Raw genomic sequence first — 18,535 nt, 5'->3', positions numbered from 1 at the left:
CAGGTGTGAGTGGGGTTGTCGCTGGCAACGGATGCAAAAGGCGGCTGCCCACCCAAATCGCCCCTCAGGAGCAGGGAGAGGTGGAGAAGCCCTCAGGGGCGATCAGGGCCGGCAGCCACCGCTTGCACCCACTGACGGCACCAAGTGATCAGGGCCGGCACCGGCAGTGGGTGCAAGCAGCAGCTCTGGTGCCGGAAGTGGGTGCAAGTGCTGGGCGGGACCGTAGTGCACAGGAGCAAAGAATTTTCAGTAACCACCAGAGGCTTGCCCCAATGACAGCAACCAGTGCCCCACCTTGGTCAGGTGCCCCCGCTCACCTGCTCCACCATCCCGCCACGGTCCCTTGGTGGTCAGCACACATCATAGCGACCGGTTGTTCCACTGTTCAGTTTATTTGCATATTAGGGTTTTATATATATACATTTTTTCACTTTTTAAGAAAATTTTAAACTACCAGTTCTGTGCTTCTCACCACAAAATCTAAATAGGCCTGCAATCCACAAGCAGTTACCAGATAACCTGTGATATGAAACAACCACCTAGGCCCAAAATCTCCTGTCTGTTTGGAACTTGGAGCTACTTCAGATAGGGGAGCACCCAGTGGGGACAGGTGAGATAGATGCAGAGAAGGAGAGAGACAGGGTCACTGGGACGCAATTTCCTTTACAGTGAACCAAAAGGAAGGGGAGGGGCCATCCTTGGAGCAACAATCATTTTAACTTCAGTGGCTTTGATCATAACTTTCTTCCCATTGGAATTGGAAATATCCAGGAGATCTATAGTGCTTGGAGACAACATTAAATTTCTAACTGCTGGTTGTTTGAAATTTTAGCCCATAGTCCTTGGCCATGTTCTAATTGCTCACACATCGCAGGGAGGGCTTCATGTCAGAGACTATAGCCGCAATAGTGACCTCACAGAAGTGTATAATAAATCCTCATATCATCTGTCTCTCTGGGACTAGATTTCTTCCAGTTGGATATAACTAAGAAAGAAGGAGGTTACAAATTAACCTGTCACTTTGGTCATTCACATTTATTAGCTGCTTCTGGGCAGACGTTTGTAGCCACCAATAGTCAAGACATCAGTTGAGCGATAGTGCTTTTCCACAGCCTTGCTCCAGATGCTATGTTACAGTGAAAAATAGCCTCAGGCCAAATTCATCAAACATTAGCAAGCAGTCAAATAACCTATTTGGTAAGGTCCCTGAAGCCCCAGATCTCTCTCTCCAGAAAGCTCTTCACCTGTTCATTGAAGGCAAATGCTGCAAGATACTAGGGTAGGATCTAGCTAACCTGGTTAATCAGCCAAGGAGAATCAGTTCCAATTATACCTCTTACTGGAACTGTGTAGCCTGTGCCTCAGTTTTCTCAGCATAAAATTAGAGTAACAAATAGTTCCCACCTAACAGGTTGTTATAAAAATTAAATGAGCTCGTGCATGCTACCTCATCCTTATGGAAAGCCCCTATTCATTCTGGTACCCAGAGATGCTAAGATAAGTCAAAGATCCTCTGATAATGCTCAAGGAACTGGTTATATTTCTGCAGAAATAAAACAGATATGTGAAAAAGATACTTTCATATAATGAATGATGGAAAGAATACTTTAAATTCCATCTCCCCCTAAGCCCCAAATAAATGACTTTTGAAACAAAGTGCCCATGCAATTGCACAAAAATTAATTGCTGTGAGTTTAGGAAAGGCTACAACTGCCCTCTTGTTCTAATGGGAATTTTTAACTCCCAGCTCTTAAGTACTCTTCATCAGATCCAAAGGAAATAGCTCATCTGACCTTATGAGTCTTATTTTCCAGTCAAGAGGAAATTTTTCAGGTAAGCTTGACTTTAAACTAATCGCACTTAGTCTTTACCCACCAAAGTTCCCTGGTTTTTAATTGATATTTACAGAAGCTAATTCACATTAGCTTCTTTCTGACTGCATATTAACCACAGATCAAAGAGAGCTCTGCTATACCGTCTCAGGAAAAGGCTGGATAGATATCATTTTTAAATCGTCTAGAAAGCTCAAAAATGGAGGGTCCTGTCTTCTAGAGAACCAGATCAAGAGTTTAGAGAATGGCAAGTTATCATAGAGAGAGAAGGCCAAACATGAACTACTGAAGGCAAGCACTATCTCTGTTCCCTTTAGATCCCCCATTAAATGGAGAGTAAGGGAATAATATTTTTTAAAGCTATAAACCCTTCAAAGACAATATGAGAGGACATGAAAAATATCAGAAGCTTGGAAGATGGAAAGCAAATAGGTGAGTGGGTAACTGAGTTAAGAGCAGAGAAGCTGAAAGCTGACTTCCTACAAAGGAGGAAGCCAATAGGAAGGCAAGTCAGTTTTGCCCTAAAGAAGAGGCTGGAGAAACCAGGTACCTCTGAAGGGAGCCTCAAAGGGAATATAAGGTATCAATTCACTGATGCAAACTAAGGTTTTTGATCTTTTTTTAATATATTTTTATTGACTTCAGAGAGGAAGGGAGAGGGGGAAAAGAGAGAAGCATTGATTGGCTGCCTCCTGTACACCCCCTACTGGGGGGTCAAGCCCACAACCCGGGCATGTGCCCTTGATTGGAATCGAACCCAGGACCCTTCAGTCCGCAGGCTGACACTCTATCCACTGAGCCGAACCAGCTAGGGCTCAAACCAAGATCTTTAAGGTCAAATCAGGTCAGACATCCAACTAGGAGCTCAAGGCAGAGGTAGGATAGGACAATTAGGAGTTAGGACAGATAAGGGTCCATAGTCCAGGAGGTCATCTGAACACATCAGTAATATCCATGGTCAAAGTGCAGAGAACTGCCTGATACCAGAAAAGCATTTGTTTGTTCGAGTTTTTAAAGACAGATAAGCTTCTTTAAAGTTCAATTGGTTGTCCAAGGAGCCAAATTGTTCGACTTTTAATAATGCACCCTCTTTATGAATGTCTTATATTCAATTAAAGCATAAGCTCAGTAAATCTCCATTTAAGTCAACTTGCCCCACTTAACCACAGTTTTCATTTCCTCTGTAAAATAAATTAACTGATGCCCACACACTTCTGTTCCCATTAACTGAGTGTGTATTTACCAAGCAAGTGTCAATTGGGTTTGTTCTTAAATTTATTTATGCTAGTTCTACTTGTAATTGTAATTATATAATTTAACTAAGTATTATATAAATCAACAAAAATGGGTGCCAAAAAAAAAAAGACTAGTTGTTTCTATGGCAACAATTGAGACTAGTGGACATACATGGCAGATTGGACACTTGCATTTATTCCTGTCTCCCAAAACCTCACTAAAATGAAACTAAAGGAACAAAAGGCATAAACCCACAAGAGCACAGAATGAGAGAGCCAGACAAAAGTTGGCAACAGAATAATTGGTAATTAATTTTGTTTAAATTTTTCCACTTTGCAAATGTCCACAGAGAAGAAAGCCTCAAAAAGCAGGCTGAGTCCTATCACAGAGCTAGCCAAAAGTAGAGGAATTAGGCCAACCCCCCTCCACCTTCTCCTCTAGCCCACGTGGCCTCTGGCAGTCCCTCTGCAGCCTGGCAGAAAAGGGGATCTCTTAAAATTACACCGGAGAGGCGGTGGACTGGTGGACAACAGGCACAACCGAGGGTGGGAGATGCGGGGGCTGGGGGAGCTACATAAAGAGCCCTGAGACTCCAGTCCCCTCCCACTGCGTGGCTGCCAGAACTCTGACTGCCAGGCAGGACCGGCTACAGAACTTGCAGGGCCAGTGCAAAATGAAAATGTGGGCTTTCTTGTTTTATTTATTTTTATTTTATTTTATTTTTAAAATATGGAACACTTCACGACTTTGCGTGGCATCCTTGCACAGGGGCCATGATGATCTTCTCTGTATCCTTCCAATTTTAGTATATGTGCTGCCGAAGCAAGCACGGGGCTTCTTGTTTTAAAAGTATTAAAAATTTCAAGATAGCCCTGACCGGTTTGGCTCAGTGGATGGAGCGTCGGCCTGCGGACTGAAGGGTTCCGGGTTCGATTCCAGTCAAGGGCATGTACGTTGGTTGCGGGCACATCCCCAGTGGGGGGTGTACAGGAGGTAGCTGGTTGATGTTTCTCTCTCATCGATGTTCCTAACTCTCTATCCCTCTCCCTTCCTCTCTGTAAAAAAATCAATAAAATATATATTTTTAAAAATTTTAAGATAGTGACAGCAGAGCATTACAACAAATGTGAGTTCTCTCTAAGTGCAACTATACAAGTTATGCACCCGTGAAGCCACCTCTGTAGCTGCAGATTATTTCTGCATGTGCGGGAGATTGGAGAATTTTCTTTTCTGGGAAAATTAGACAGCCCAGAGAAATGACTCACATATGCAGGAATTTCTCAATAAAACAATCTGACTCTCATAAACTTGTCAATAAGGCTATTTTATGCATTTGGGCCCAATTTTGTGCACATAAAAGATTATTCAGAAACTACTCTGGTTTTTTAAAATTACTATTTTACCTGTTAATGTTGCAAATTTTAAAGCCTAGTTCTTAAACTTTTAAATTCAATTCCCAGATCTGATTTGGTAGATTTACAAATCTACCAAGATGTAATATTCATTTTTTTACTCTAAACATTTTTAAGTTACCTTCATAAATGTAATAAACACATTTCATTTTCATTCCTTCAAGAGTTAAACTTTGAATTCCTAGTCTAAATCAGTTACACAATATATACATTTTTATTTTTTCAAATTATAAGAGGAAGTTTGCTTGGAAAGTCCAGAAATAGAAAAGGGGAGCCTGTACTCAGGAAAGGAGTCACAGAGGCACTTAGGAAACTTGGAACTTAGGAAAGAGAGGCAGACAAGGGTGCCTGGGGGAAGGAGAGGAAAAAAGTACGAGAGAGAGAGAGAGAGAGAGAGAGAGAGAGAGAGAGAGAGAAAAAGAATGTGCCACAATTTGTACTTTAAATTGGAATTACAAATTAACCTGTTCTCTGGTATGCCTAAATCTCTTAAACATTAGAAATATGGATAATATCAATTAGTTATAACCCACATAAATAAAAGCTCTTGTCTGGCCAGTTTTGCTCAGTGTTTTGAATGCCAGCCTGTGGCTGAAGGGTCGTTGGTTCCATTCTGGTCAAGGGCATGTATCGGTTGCAAGCTCAATCCTGGCACCCTAGGTACAGGAGACAACCAATCGATGTGACTCTCTCAAATTGATGTTTTTTTCTCTCTCTCTCCACCTCCCTCCAAAAAGCAATGGGAAATATCATTGGGTGAGAATTAACAAAAATAAGTAAGTAAATAAATAAATAAATAAGAAAAGCTCTTTATAGTCCTCAATACAATACTTTTTAAGAGTATGAGAACCACTATTCTAGGTAACGATTTAATCCTAAATATGACTAGACAGCGTACTTTAGTTTGAAAATCCCCGGAAGCACCCAAAATGTAACCCATATTACTATTGTCTCCTCTTCCTTTTCTTTGAGCTTCCAGAAATTCCATTCATACAAAAACATCAGAGAATTTATTGATTTTGTAAGGAAGGTAAATAAAGGAGTTTATATTGATCAGCATTTCACTTGAAAAATCCTCCCAGACCTGTCTCTTCTCCTAGGCCTCTTCTCGTTACTCCCCCTATGCTTTCTTTCTCTTTCTCTCACCCTCTTGCCTCCCCACTTTTTAGGGCTATTTAAGTATATCCAAGATGGGAGCGGGGGGAGGATCACTGATATCTATTCCCACTAGAAGACAGAAAGGGACTCTAGTTTTGATAAAGTTAAAAAAAAATTTACTCACAAAACCACTCATAGGGGAAAAAGAAAAATACATATAGGCAAAAAGAAAATTAATAAAAAAAGAAAAACCTGATACTCTTACTCAACCAAAGATAAACACTAATAATATAAAACCCCTTCCAGATTTTCTTTTCACTGTAGTTAAACACACGCATACCTAACTATTATAAAATCAAGGTCTTACTACACACCATGAATAACCCGCTCTTCTACTTAATATATTCTAAACAATTTCCATGTCTAATACATCTCTGGATTATTGTTTCCCCATTTTTTTATTTAAAATTTTTTTAAACTTAGGGCAAGTTTGATAGAACAGTTCAATAAAGACCCTTAAACCCTTCATATAGAACTACTATTGGGAGATGATTCCCTCTAAACATCTTTCCACACAGTTCAGGTCTCTGATCGAAAGCATTTAAAATCAATTCAAGAATGTTTGTATAAGGAGTTGAAGAGGATCGGAATGTGCCACCCCAAAATATGCCACTTTGGCATAAGGACTATTTTAAGCTGAAGGCAACTGAGAAATAGCAGATGCAGAAAAAGCTCTCTCTCCTCCCCGTATTTGCCTAAAAGCAGGACATAAATTTCCCTTTTGGTTCCCAAGCTCTCTCTCCTCCCCCTATTTGCCTAAAGGCAGGACATAAATTTCCCTTTTGGTTCCCCATCTCTCTCTCATACCAGGAAGAACAGAACAACTTGTAATCACCAGATATGACGCTAAACTTCCCAGCCCAGAGAGGCCACCCAGGCATCACAAACTTTACTGAAAATAACCCTTATCTTCCATTAGTTTTCTCCGTATATTTACCTTCCCACAATTTACTACCCGTAAAAACCTAAACCCCCTTTCCTTTGTCTTGTCATTTCCCAACAAATGTATTGCTCTTTGTTAAAATGATATACAAGCCTCTGGGTATAACCACCTCTTTGGAGCTTTCCCTTCATTTCTGTGACTCTCTTATCCCCCCAGAATGCATATGAACTAAAACTTACTCTCCTATTAATCTCTGCTTTGTTATTTCAATTTGCACGGCTCCAGCTACCAAAGAAAATAGAGGAAAAGGTTTTTTCCTACCCTACAGAGCTATCCCAGTGTAGTAAAGCTTAGACATATTTCCCTCCTTGGAGATGTCCAAAATAATAAAGATTCCCCCACTTCCTTTCCTGGAGAGGACTTGCTTACATCTAATCTAATAAAAAAGAAACATAGTAATTAGTGTACGACCGCTACCCTTCCCATTGGCTAATCAGGGTGATATGCAAATTAACTGCCAGCCAAGATGGCGGTCGGCAGCCAGGCAGCTGGAAGCGAACATGAGGGAGGCTTGCTTGCTCCAGTGACGGAGGACTCCAACGTTCCCCGCCTGCCTTGCCGGCCTCTGAACTTGCAGTTTGAAACATTGTTACAAATATAGAAGCTAAACAAAACCCCAGAAACCAGCTTTCAGCCTGCCGGGATCTCAGAGCTGGAGTTATACATTGTTTCGATTATAGAACTGAAACAAGCCAGATACCTGCTTTCAGCAGTGGAAGCCTCAGAGCTAGAGCCAGAGCTAAAGCTGGCCCAGAATAAAAAAAAAAGAAAAAGAAAAAGAAAAAAGGAGCGGTTGGGAGCTTCAGTCAACCGCCAGCCTGAAAGCAGCCCTCAGGCCCTCACCCAGACTGGCCAGGCACCCCAGTGGGGACCCCCACCCTGAAGGGTGTGTGACCAGCTGCAAACAGCCATCATCCCCTCATCCAGGCTGGCCAGGCACCCCAGTGGGGACCCCCACCCTGATCCAGGACACCCTTCAGGGCAAACCAGCTGGCCCCCAGGCCTCTATCCTATATAGTAAAAGGGTAATATGCTTCCCAGCACCGGGATCAGCGGAGCCACGAGGCCTCCTGGCACTGGATCAGCGTGACAGGGGGCAGCGCCCAAATCCCCTGATCGCCCTGCGGCTCTGTGTGTGACAGGGTGCAGCGTCCCAACCCCCTGATCGGCCCTGCTCTGTGTGTGACAGGGTGCAGCGCCCCAACCCCCCCCCCCCCCCAACAGGCCCTGCTCTGTGTGTGACAGGGTAGAGCCATAACCTCTCCATCGGCCCTGCCCTGAGTGTGACAGTGGCGGCGCCCCAACCCCCTGATCCACCCTGCTGTGTGTGACAGGGGGCGGTGCCCTAACTCCCCTATCGGCCCTACTCTGTGAGTGACAGGGGGGAGCTCCTCAACCCCCTGATTAGCCCTGCTCTGTGCGTGACAGGGGGGAGCTCCTCAACCCCCTATGGGCCCTGCTCTGTGTGTGACAGGGGGGAGCTCCCCAACCCCCTGATCGGCCCTGCTCTGTGTGTGACAGGGTACGAGCCCCAACCCCCCTGATGGGCCCTGCTCTGTGCGTGACAGGAGGTGGCGCCACAACCTCCCCATCGACCCTGCCTTGAGTATGACAGGGGGCGGTGCCCCAACCCCCCAATCAGCCCTACCCTGAGCGTGACTGAAGGTGGCATCGCAACCTCCCAATCCGCCCTGCTCTGTGCATGACAGGGGGCGGCGCCCCAACTCCCCAATCAGCCCTGCTCTGAGCCCGACCAGGGGCTGCACCTAGGGATTGGGCCTGCCCTCTGCCACCCAGGAGCAGGCCTAAGCCAGCAGGTCGTTATCTCCCGAGGGGTCCCAGACTGCGAGAGGGCACACCAGGCTGAGGGACCCTCTCCCCCCCTAGTGCACAAATTTTTGTGCACCGGGCCTCTAGTCTATATATATAAAACCCTAAGCGACTGTTCTACCATTTGACCAATCACTATGACATGCACTGACCACCAGGGGGCAGATGCTCAATGCAGGAGCTGTCCCCTGGTGGTCAGTGCACTCCCACAGTGGGAGCACTGCTCAGCTGACCAATGGGCGCCAGATACCGGGCTCACAGCTGGCGAGTGCCACTGTGGTGGTGCGAGCCTCTCCCCCCTCCACCGCAGTGCTACTGAGCAGCTGCAGCAGGCACAGCAGGGCGGGATGAGCAGAAGCAGTGTGGCACCCATCCAGGGCTCGGGCTCCTACCCAGCTGCCTGCCACTTTGCGCACTACTACATCCCTAAAGGTGTCCCGGATTGCGAGAGGGTGCAGGCCAGGCTGAGGGACCCCACCGGTGCACAAATCCATGCACCGGGCCTCTAGTTGTAGAATAAAGGGAGGATAGACAATTACTAACAGTCATATATAAGATCAAAGTTTCCTAATTTCAGGGTTCCTCTGTTGTAATGTAACCCACCTGCTTTATTTCCTTGTGTATGGGGCTTAGAAACCAACATAAGATGTTGCTATGGTAGCTGCTTTTGCCATGACCCAGACTTATACACACACATACACACACACAAAATTCTCGAGACAAAAAATATATTTTATTGATTTTTTTACAGAGAGGAAGGGAGAGAGATAGAGAGTTACAAACATCGATGAGAGAGAAACATTAATCAGCTGCCTCCTGCACATCTCCCACTGGGGATGTGCCCGCAACCCAGGTACATGCCCTTGACCAGAATCAAACCTGGGACCTTTCAGTCTGCAGGCCAACGCTCTATCCACTGAGCCAAACCGATTTTGGTGATGAGACAAAATTTTCAAAGTGCACCCTGAAGGCTCTAGCAGTGCCCTGCTTCCCTTCCTGAGAAACTCCACACTCCACCCACCTCAATCAGCCCTGGCCTGAGCTCATCGATCTCCCACGATGTTCAAAAGAAGAGAACAGTTCCTGATTGAGAGGCTTGAGTGAAGAAGCCAGCTCCCCCATTACAGAGAGCTGGCTGGCACTTGGGTGGGATGGAGAGAATACCCCGAGGCTATTCTTCAGAAGGAAGGCTACAAGAATTGGCAGCTGTGGTCTCCAGGGACAAAAATCTGGACCCTGCTGCCAAAAAAATGTGTGTTTGTGTGTGGGGAAGGGGGAGGATGGGGAAGGCTAACTTGTTAGCTGAAAGTAAAGTAAAAATCTCAGACCTTTCAGTTTCTAACTTAATCACATCATTTTGCCACATTTGCTCTTTGTTCACAATTTCTCCCTTATTCTTGTGTTGTCTATTACACACACATACATTCTTGCTGAATCATTTGAAAGTTTATGCAAAATCATTTTTTGCCAGAAGCTGGTCCATCCTTGCTGCTTGACACAGTTGCTGCAGGAAAGAAACATCTGCACAGCATATGTTTCAAGGGACCTGGCGTATATGGCATACTGTTCTTAGTATGTTTGCTCCCCTTAGCGCTATGTGTTTTAACCAAGGTCACCTCTCCGAGAAAGGTTGTTTCCCCAGGTGGGAATTTTTCCCTGAAGTTAGGGAGGGAATAAAACCTCTTAACTAAGTGCCAGGCAGGTAGTTAATCATTTTAACTAGGAACAATCACGCTTAAGCTACATAATCTTTACTCCCTGGAATGGAGATAAGAAACGCCCTAACCTTTGGAATGAAAATTGACAGGATTAAAATCAACTGGTATAAATACAGATGTAACAAGACAATAAACATCAGATCCAAATCAGATCCTAACCAGAACTTGGCTGGAGATCCCGACCAGAACTTTGGCTGGAGATCCTGGCTAGAGGTCCTGACTAGGCTACTGATCAACTGAAGGCTGTCTCCGTGTCATTCCTTCTTCGCCGACTCCGTCCACACCTTTGGGGACCCCTGGACCTGCTGGGGTTGGACCCCCAGCAATTTTTTCTGAATAGTATCCTATTTTAAGCTTTATCATAATTTAACCTGTCTGTACTACAACTCAACATTTAGATTGTTTTCAACAGTTTGATATTATAACAAACTGTGATGAGGTTTTATATTAAATATTTTTTTCATGTTCTATTTTTTTTTTTTAAGAGAGGAAGGGAGAGAGCAAAGTGAGAAAGAAACATCAATTGGTTGCCTCCCCTATGTGCTCCAACCTGGGATCAAACCCACAACCTCGGTATGTGTCCTGACTGGGAATCAAACCTGCAAACTTTTGACATACAGGACAACATTCCCATCAACTGAGCCACTGTGGCAGGGCTACACTGAATTTTAAGTTGATTTCCAACTGACAGAATTTTATGTATTCCTACCTCCTTTTTCAGGTTATACTGAAAGGAAAAATGATTTCGTTAAATGAATCAAAGAAGGCTTTACATAAATGATCATTTGCTCTGCAAAATGGCCTCTTCTTTATTTCCCTTGCAATTTCTACCTCCCACTGATCACTGCCTGCAATTTGAATACATCCACTTGCTCTTTAAAGAAGTTAGGAAAGCCCTGGCCTGTTGGGCTCAGTGGACTGAGTGTGGGCCCACAGACTGGGTCATGGGTTCCATTCTGGTCAAGGAGGCAACCAATTGATAGAATCAATGTGTCTCTCACATCGATGTTTCTCTCTCTCTGTTTCTCCCTTTCCCTTTCACTTTCTCTACAAAAAATAAATGGAAAATGCCGAAACCGGTTTGGCTCAGTGGATAGAGCGTCGGCCTGCGGACTCAAGGGTCCCAGGTTCCATTCCAGTCAAGGGCGTGTGCCTGGGTTGCGGGCACATCCCCAGTGGGAGATGTGCAGGAGGCGGCTGATCGATGTTTCTCTCTCATCGATGTTTCTGACTCTCTCTCTCCCTTCCTCTCTGTAAAAAATCAATAAAATATATTTAAAAAGAAAATCAATGGAAAGTATCCTTGGGTGAGGATTAACATCATCAAAAAAAAAAAAGTCAGGAAAATAAGGCAACAGGATCGCTACACAATCTGTAGGGCCTGAGTGGATGAGACCCCCACAATTGCTTAGTGCCTGTCTCAATCTCTAGATGTCTATGGCTCTAAATACCACAATCCCCAGGGGAGTCTCAGATCTCTCTCTTCATCCAGCTCCCCCTGCATCACCTCGGGGAGACCCAGGGCTTGTCTCTTTCCTTCCCATAAATACTTGCTGAAGTAAGTATTCTCTATCACCACCTATGCATTCATTCGTTTAAAGATGGCTGGGTGTGTGAAAATGGAAGGTAGGGGTCTTTTACAGATGTTTAAAACCCCGAGACAAGGCGGTGGATGGAACTGGGAGTCAACTGGTTGATGCGGTTTGCACCAGCGGTCAGGTTCCCCTCGCAGGCAGGTTCCCAGGCGAGCCAGCATCCCTCTTTTTGGGGCCGCTGGGTGTGAAAACGCGCTCCACGCCACACCTCGCCCTCCTGCTCGGCCACTGGGCGCCCTTGGCCATGGGAGTGTTGTAATGTACCCGGCGAATCACAGGAGAGAACCCCTGTAAGTAGGCAAAGGCAGGAGGTTGGTCCAGTTTTCACCGGTTTCTGGGATAAATTTAGTTAAAGTCCTTTTAGAATCCTGTTCATACCTGCCCTGAATCTGTGGCCTGTATGCACAATGGAGTTTCCAATTTATGCCTAGGACCTTAGCTGTACTTTGAGATATCTTGACTACAAGGTGGGGCTGTTATCTGATCCTATAACTGCTGATAGCCCAAATCTAGGTATAGGCAGTTTCTGTCCTGGTGGCATAGGCTTAAACCCATCCCGAGAAAGAGTCTATAAAAACTAGCAGGTACTTATACACTGATGCCGGTGGCTTAATCTCTGTGAAATCCACCTCCCAATACTCTCCTGGGGAGTTCCCCCAGGCCTGAATTCCTAGGGGGACCCTCTTATCTTGCTTAGCATTTACCTATGACCTGCCTCACAAAAGTTCAGAAGTCTTGGTGACACCTCTATGGGTAGCCTGGTGTAACTGGGCAACTAAAGTCTGACCTAGAGCCTCTGGGACCAACAGTCTGCCACCTGGTAGAGTCCACCAACCATTTGGTCCTCTGGTAGCTTGCTTCTGTTCTGCCAATACCTTCTCTTGTAAAGGCCCCACTGGTTTTTGGGCGGCTTCCTTGGCAGCTTGGTCTGCAACTCGGTTTCCTTGGGCAGTCTAGGGTGACTACCACCTTCCACTGTCCCATCTTGTACATAACAGTACCTTGTTTGGTGATAATAACGGGACATCTGTCAAGTCTGGGCGAGCTGCGTCTGTTACCTCTATGCAGTCATGGATGGCTCCTCTGGATCATCATCTAGGAGCAGGCTGGCAGGGTTGATGGCCAATCTTATGGAATCAGATGCGGGGCTGGTCCAGGAGAAGAACCTGGTACTGGGTCACCCTGGTGTTTGACATCCATCTCTTCAGAGCATCTCGAAAGTGGGCTTCCACAGCATGGGGTGTTGTCAGGGCTAGTTCCTGGCCCAAAGTCAGCTTATCTGCCTCCTTTACCAGCAATGCTGTGGTGGCCACTGCCCCAAGGCACGCTGGCCACCCTGCAGCCACGGGGTCTAGTCTCTTAGACAGATAGGCCATAGGTCTCTTCCAGGGACCTAGAGTCTGGGTGAGAACCCCTTTGGCAATGCCCCTTACCTTACTCAGGTAGAGGTGGAAGGGCTTCCTGACTTCTGGCAAGGATAGGGCAGGTGCTGAGATGAGAGCCTTCCTTAGCTCCTCAAAGGCCCGCTGCTCCACTCCAGTCCAGTTTAACGGCTGCACTTCCCCAGCACTTGAACACAGAGGTTCAGCAATCTCCGAGAACTCCAGTATCTACAGGCGGCAGTATCCAACTGCCCCTAAGAATTCCCGAACCTGAGCTGGAGTGGCGGTGGCTTGCAATTGGACTACTATAGGTGCTTGATGACTTGCTAACCTCGGGGGGTTGTTTTCTGCGCAAATCATGGGGAAGAGACGTAATTTCCCCAAGTAAGCAGAGTCACATTGGCCATTTCCTGCAAGAGATATTCATCTGAGAGAGGACAGGTTAGAAGAATGCGGCCAGGGGAGAATGGGTCCTGGCCTGGGTTCCTTGGATCCACAGTGAAGTGTGCTCCGTCACCCTCAAAGGATATGGTGGCTTGTAGTTTCTGTAAGAGATCACATCCAAGAAAGGGGTATGGGCAAACTGGCATGACCAGAAACAAATGTGTTACCATGTTCTTTCCAATGTCCACAGTCCTCTTTGATGTCCAAGGAAAAAGGCAGTTTGTCCAGTGGCTCCCTGGACTGATGTCTTCTTAGATGTTACGGGTCCCATTGGCTCTGTCAAGACTGAATAGGCTGCTCCAGAATACACCAGGAAACTAAAAAATTATTATTCTGGGCTCTAAGGGGTTCAAGGAAAAGGAGTCTTGGCCCTATTAGTCCCCCTCCCTGAGTGTAAATCCTTCAGAGTCTGAGTTTTCCCTTCAGCCTTCCGCTTTCCTTTGTTAACCTCCCAGGATATTCTCTCTTCCAGTGCCCCTACTTCCTACAATAGGCATATTAATGCCTTCCTAGTTTGCTGCCGGCCTTTCCTTTCCTTTTTCCATTCCCCTTCTCCTTTTGTCTTGGTGCCCATTTCACTTAATGCAACTACCACTGCCTTAGTCATTCTCTTGTCCTGCTTCTCCTCCGGGGTGTTCCTATTGTTAAAGACTTTCTGGGCTACCTCTACCAGCTGTGACTGATTCATTCCTTCAAATCCTTCTAATTTTTAGAGTTTCTTTTTCTAACTGCTTGCCTTTTTAAGTCCTCGCCCCCTACCCCAAACCCCCAACAGAATATGGTGAAAAGTGTCCAAGGAGGCCTTGGGTCTCACTGGGGCACAGGGAGGCACAAGGAGGCACAGGGAAATTTCCCTCAAAATAACCCCTCGGGGGATGAGAGGCAATTACAACCCCGGTGAGCAGAGGGTGCGGGAGATGGAAGCTGGATAGGCAGAGGAGGGGAGCTCAGCGCAAGTCCCCAGGTGACCAGTGGAGGTGCTCCCACCATGGGGGAAAGCAGCTTTTCTTTCTGTTCCCACTGGGAAAAAGTGCTTGCCTCCAACCAGCAATGGTGGCATGGCGGGGGCCAGCTGCCCTTAGCTGGCCAGGGGAAATACGCCCTGCACGTTACAAAGCGCTCCTGTGGCAGTGGGTTGGGTACCAGGCCCCTGCCATCGTACCTGTCCCCTGTGACAGAGCAGCAATCAGGTCTCTCCCAAGAGAGTGCACTGGAAGGGGATATCAGCCCCTCCTCTGCTAGCAGCAACAGGAACCGAACCCTTTTAGTACATTTGACCAGCTTCATTCCCACCCACTTTTACAGATTCCAGGGCCCATTGTCTTCCTTTAACCAGCAAGCCAAATGACACTGGCCTGTATTATTTCCCATTGTAAGTTAGAAGAAGACAATTCCTGTGGAGGAAAATGACTCTTAGTCGGCTTGGTAAAGAAGGCAGAGGATGACAAGGGTGTGCAGGGAAATTTTACTAAAAGCCTGGAGGGAGTTCTGAAAGAAAAGAACCTTAATTCAGCATAGGCAGGGGGCAGGGCCCATAAATTCTCTCTGCCCTGAGGAACTGTGAGCCCCACCCCTGAATGTCCCAATCAGACAAGAAAAGCCACAAATACCTTTAAATCTACCCCAGAATTCTAAAATCTCAACCCAACACAGAAATATCACAGAGCAAATCAAAGTCCCTAGTACACAAACATTGACAGAAATTTTTACTAGTTAGGCGGGCAGATTCCACCTCTGACAGAGAGCAAGCGCCCTTGGGAAAAGGAATTTTGCTATCGGTCAGAGCATTCAGCCTGAAATCAAACATTTTTTTTTTTTTCTCACAGACTTCCACACTTACATGAACAAACAATTATACCTAAGTAGACATACAAACATCAAATAAACATCTACACTTACACCCTTTCAGTGAACAAGTACTTTTACAGTCTTGGGATCTTGAGCAGATAACAGGAACACCGCCCAAGTCCCCTGATGGGGGCCTGACAGGAGCAGATGTGGGGGCTTCCCTTTCCCACATCCCAGGACAGGATTCTCGACCCATGTCTCATCCAGACAGAAACGGTACTGATACTGAACAAAGAAAACAAGACTAATGGACACAACTAGATACATTCCCCATTAAAAACTTTGAATCACCACAGAAACTCAGGAGATGTTTAGAAGGTTTTTCAAAGAAAACAAAACAAAAAAGAAACAAACAAAAACACTTTTACACAGGCACATGCCACATTTACACCACAAAATACCAACAAATCAGTTTCAGTTGTGCAGAGATACAGAACAAGTCCCTGAACAGAGGCAGTAGAAAACTGCCTAGGAATGCTTCTTTTCTACCTTTTAAATTTATTTATTTATTTAATTAAATCTTTATTGTTCAGATTATTACATTTGTTCCTCTTTTTTTTCCCCCCATAACTCCCCTCCTTCCAGCTCCCACCCCACCCTCTGCCCTCACTCCCCACCCACTGTCCTCATCCATAGGTGCACGATTTTTGTCCGGTCTCTTCCTGCATCTCCCACACCCCTTTTCCCCCCAAGAATAGTCAGTCCATTCCCTTTCTATGTCCCTGATTCCATTATAATCACCAGTTCATTCTGTACATCAGGTTATTTATTCACTTGATTCTTAGATTCACTTGTTGATAGATGTATATTTGTTGTTCATAATTTGTATCTTTACCTTTTTCTTCTTCTTCCTCTTCTTAAAGGATACCTTTCAGCATTTCATATAATACTGGTTTGGTGGTGATGAACTCCTTAGCTTTTCCTTATCTGTGAAGCTCTTTATCTGACCTTCAATTCTGAATGATAGCTTTGCTGGATAAAGTAATCTTGGTTGTAGGTTCTTGCTATTCATCACTTTGAATATTTCTTGCCACTCCCTTCTGGCCTGCAAAGTTTCTGTTGAGAAATCAGCTGACAGTCGTATGGGTATTCCCTTGTAGGTAACTGAGTTTCTTTCTCTTGCTGCTTTTAAGATTCTCTCTTTGTCTCATCAAGTTTATCGACAGACTCTAGAAGCCTCTTGAGAGACCTCAAAAGTGTGGTTCTGAACTCAATATCCTCCCTTGATAGTTTTGTCCTGTTTCTTTGTCTCCGCATTTTTTACGCTTTCTTGGTACACCCCCTAGTGGTCTTTGTGCGCAGTCTTGTTGTAGTTAATCCTTGATTGTTGTAGTTAATACTAGAGGGATTTGACCTCCAGGCCGACTGGCTGTGATAATCAGCTGTGTCTACAGTGGAAGAACTTGTGTCCTCTAGGGAGGTGCTAATCTAGCCTTTGCCTGAGGCTATCCGGCAAATGCCTCTGTGCAGGGCTTGGGTGGGGCGGGTCCCACAGGATCAACAAGGCGGAGGAGGGAGCAGTTATGGCTGCTCTCAGTCCGTCCCCAGGGGCTCTGCCTCTCTGTCCCAGCAACAGCTGCAAACCTCGGAGGGACCGTAGCCAGACAGTCCTGCTTCTCCCGTTTGAGTCTGGGTCCCTAGAGACTCGCCCGGATCTGGAGCTCAGAGTCTGAGGCTCCCTCCGGATTGAAACAGACAACCTCGCCCTCAGCCACCGCGTGCACTCGGCACCTTAGTATTTTACTTCAGTACTGTGCCTCCTCTGATTCTCGGTTCCTCCTAGTTGTAGAACTTCCATTCAGCCAGCCTTCCTGTGGTTCTGGATGATGTCCGTTCCGTCTTTTAGTTGTATTTTTGAAGTGGTTGTTCGAGGCAGCAAACTCCGGCGTTAACCTATGCCGCCATCTTGGTTTCTCTCCTCTTCTACCTTTTTTAAAAGACAGGCCAGACTCGAACCCTTTGCCAGTCTGAGTTTTTACTTCCCTCCTGGAAGTCCCAGAGACGGTGAATACCGTCTAGAAGCCATTCCTCCAGATACAGAACAAGTCCCTCAGAGATCCTTGATAATCTAGATCAGTAATCCATTCACACAATCCGCCAAAATTTAAAGCGGAAGGAAAGAACCATTCAATGTCCTCCAAGAGGATTTCGGCGAAATGACAAAATCGACAAACTGAACACATTGTACTCACAAATACATTGGACTCACAAACAATACCCCAAACCAAAAAAGGCTAACAAATAAAACCAAAAAGACTCACAAAGCCAAAAAGGCTTACAAACAAATCCAAAACCAAAACCAAAAAGGCTCACAAAAATCCAAAACCAAAAAGGCTAGCAAAGACAAAACAAACCAGACAAATGCAACCTAAGGTAGCCCAGACCAGGACCCCCAGACGCCATCGCGTCGGGCGTCGGACTCCGAGGTTCCGCTGCGTCCAGCCCTCTTTTGAGTCCACTACCAGTGACCAGCCCCAGAACTCCAGAACTTACCTCTAGAGGTTTTTCAGGTGACTCCGATGAAAATTTTTTAGGGACGGGCGTAAATACCCTGCCCATTTGTTGGATCCGAAGGGAGTTCTCCGGGGCCCTGGAACTTCTCAGGGTATGCACCCTCTAGAGATCCCTCAGTCTCCACGAACGGCTCAGGGGAGGTTTTGCCTCCCTTTGCATCCAAAACAGCACCCCTAAGGGGCTGCATCTCGCTGGGGCCTCCAAATGTTGTAATGTACCCCGCGAATCACAGAAGGACGCCTCAAGAAGTCAAATTAAAGAGTCACATTTATTGCAATCCGGGACTATGAGGGGCCATTCCCAAATCTCATAGCAGCCATTTGGTCACAGTTCCAGGATTATATAGGCAAAAAATCACACAGGTACTGATTACATCTTAGGGTTTGGAATGAGGAACCTGACTCGCAAAAAAGCAGATTACAGAAGCAGAATTAAGCATGTTAATTATAGTTTCTGTTCTCGGGGGTCACTGAATTGACAGAAATACATTATCTAGAGCCCTTGGGTAACCTGGGTTAAACTTAGGCATGTTATCTAAATTACAGTTTTGGGTCTCCGGATCACTGAGTTGATAGAAACACGTTATCTAGAGCCCTCGGGTCCACTGAGTCAGCTGGAATGCA

General features: G+C 45.8%; 1 non-coding gene across 1 annotated transcript; it reads right to left on the bottom strand.

The window, feature by feature from the left end:
• Nucleotides 1–3,791: 3,791 nt before the first annotated feature.
• On the bottom strand, nt 3,792–3,898 carry LOC139004526 (U6 spliceosomal RNA). Its single transcript, XR_011470405.1, has one exon. It is a non-coding gene; the product is annotated as a U6 spliceosomal RNA (small nuclear RNA).
• Between the last annotated feature and the right edge of the window lie 14,637 nt (nt 3,899–18,535).

This window comes from Myotis yumanensis, unplaced genomic scaffold (genome assembly GCF_028538775.1).
Source record: "Myotis yumanensis isolate MYYU_CA2020_CCGP unplaced genomic scaffold, mMyoYum1.0.hap1 SCAF_2, whole genome shotgun sequence".
In the NCBI taxonomy this organism is placed as follows: Eukaryota; Metazoa; Chordata; class Mammalia; order Chiroptera; family Vespertilionidae; genus Myotis; species Myotis yumanensis.
The sequence above is the reverse complement of the archived record's forward strand: the minus strand, read 5'-3'. Positions and strand labels throughout refer to the sequence as shown.